Consider the following 2,867-nt stretch of genomic DNA (forward strand, 5'->3'; position numbering starts at 1 on the left):
ATTTCTTCTGAACCAAAACTCAAATCAAAACTCCGATTTCACCAAAATGATCCTCTCTTCTTCCTCTACATAACCATGTAACTTATCAAGGCTGGAAATAAGGTGAGATAGCTGTTCCTTTCCCCTTTCAATTCGGTTTTCAAGGAAACATGCTTAAACATGTGTTTTCTTGATGTTCTTCTTTAGGAATCATGTTTAACTTGACTTGAGGGCCAAGAAATGTGACTTTACAGCAAGTCTAAGGTTAGAAATCACCTCCTAACATGTTGAGGGAGATTTGGTTAGTTGAGGGTTTTTGGATTCAAAGTTGTTCTTGATGTGATTTGGGAGGAAAAAGTGCTTAAGGACCACCTGAAAATCTTAATGATAAAATAATAAATAATAATAAAATATTAAATAATAATATTTAATTAAAAATAATATTTTAATAAAAATAATAAAATAATGAGGAAAAGGCAGTTTTCTGTAAAAGTTTTAGAAAGACAACTTTAAGCGCAGAATCTCATAATTACCTTCATAAAACACTTAGGGAGTGGTAATAACATGTTAGTGAGGCAAAGATAAATGAAAGATAAAAAGTTAAAGAAAAGATAAACATCAAAGAAAAAGTCTGTAAATTTTTAATGACAGAAAAACAGACAGAGATTAGTGAACGAACTAGGGCAACATAGTTAGTCCTTGAGTTGCGACTAGGGTTAGGTATTATATGAAAAGTTAAACTGTTTTAGTATAGACTTAATGAACCTATACTTTGGACAGGCTAACTATTCATATCGAAATTTACATAAGCTTTAAATACATATGTTATGAAGAGAAATCAAAGCAGAGTAAAGAAACACAGAGAACAGGGTAACCAGAGAAAAGTAAAGAGATACAGAGAAAAGAGTAATCAGAGTAGAGTAAAACGACAATGAGAAAAGAGTAATGTGATAAAGAGAAATGGTTTGAGTTACGATGTTGTAAAAGTAAAAGCTGTAAAGTTTGTATAGCATGATTGAACAGAGAAAGAAAGAGGTAGTGCATAAGAATGTGAAAGTGATGATGAATAATGAGAATGATAATGAATGATGATAATGAGAATGATTATGTGATGATCTGCTGCGTGAAGGCAGTCAGATAGATGGTGGTACGACCACTGAGAGTGCTTTCTTGGGATACTTAGCTATAATGCTATTCTGTAAGTCAGAGGACTCTTACAGAGGTATCGAGAACACACGACTAGCATATACTCCTATAAGTCAAAGGACTCTTACAGAGAGTGTGTTGGGCAGATATAAGTTAACTAGCTCCGCCATGCAAGTCAAATGACTCTTGCAGTGGGTTGCTAGTGCCGCCCTGCAAGTCAAAGGACTCTTGCAGTGGTTTGCCTCACAAGTCAAAGGACTCTTGTGAGGGGCATTGCCAACAAGGAAGCCTTACCTGGTCAAAGGACTCCGGGTAACGTCGGGAGCAGGTATGTAACTGACAAATGAGCTCATTACCTGCGCTAGGGCTAGACATGCATCATACTTGGTTGTGCATTTCCTTTGTTATGATTGTGGTATGAATGTATGCTTTCCTTGTTTGTATTCTATTCTCTGTGTCTATTTTGTATTTTCTTGTATCCTTTTGTTTGTGTTCTGTTTTCTATTTCTCTATTTCCTCTATTTATCTTCATCTTCTATTTACTGCTTTCTGTATTTTGCCATTCGTTTGCAAAACAACATATAATTAATGAACTTAACTAATAACCCCGACCCTACTAAGAACTCCCCAGTTCTTACCCCTTCTCTCTCCCTTCCCCCTTCAGATGGAAGCAAGAGTTCCTTTATGTAGTTCGCTGACGACCGTTTGTAAAAAGGATTCCGCTCTAGGTAGTCTTCTGAGTCTAGGGTGAATCTCGTTCCCTGTTTATATGTATATACTGTGAGACCAGCCAATGTCTGCACCCCGTTTGTATGCGAACTTTAACTTAAATCATGTGTATGAGACTCCTGTTGTGTGGCTACTTGATGAGGTACCAGAGAGACGTCCTATGAAAATGTCTGATTGTGCAGAGGAGTAGCAGATGATGTTCTACCTTTTGGTGATGTTCCACCTAATTTGAGTTTTGAAGACCTAGAACGTACTTTCCCTCGCTTTAGTATTTTAGAGGGACTAGGTGAGTATAAAGTCTAGGCTAGCCTAGGTGCCAGCTTAGGGACCTCTTGAATAAGTCAGGACCTGGGATGTTGTATGTATATATATGTATATAGATATTATTTAGCTATATCTAGGGGTGTTCTAACTAACAGTCTATATTCTAATAAAGGCTGAATCACCGAATGTTGTCAATTACTTGTGATGCATTTATGTGTGGTTGTTTATAACTGTTTTATCTGTTATTATTTATGAATTGATTATAAGTGATTCTGTTTATTAATCCAAAAATTTTAAAAAAAAAGTACCTCGCTAACTAACTACGCTTCTAACAATGAATCAGGCTCCTATAATAAATAATAAATAATAATTAGGATGACAAATTGGTAGCACTCAGTTTCTGGTATGTCCTAGGCATACTGAAAATTGGGTCGTTACATACCATCATCAAGAACGACGCAGTACAAAGTAATACACTACTTGATTGAGGTGAAAAGACAAGTGCACTATTAGGAGCAAGATATCAAGGACGTAGATACGAAACGTTAAGCGCTTACCCGAATTAATATTAAGGAGGAAGAATAGGTGATGGTTTTAGTCATAGTTATACAAATTAAGAGAATTAGGATTTTCTATGTGTATTGTTTTATCTTTATTAAGTGATTTCAATTGTGATTATGATGTTTATTTTTTATGATTATTTGGTATGAGTAAAGCTTGTCATTGTTTGTGCCTTCATAGCTTAGTAT

Source organism: Arachis ipaensis, chromosome B03, assembly GCF_000816755.2.
Source record: "Arachis ipaensis cultivar K30076 chromosome B03, Araip1.1, whole genome shotgun sequence".
Classification (NCBI taxonomy): domain Eukaryota; kingdom Viridiplantae; phylum Streptophyta; class Magnoliopsida; order Fabales; family Fabaceae; genus Arachis; species Arachis ipaensis.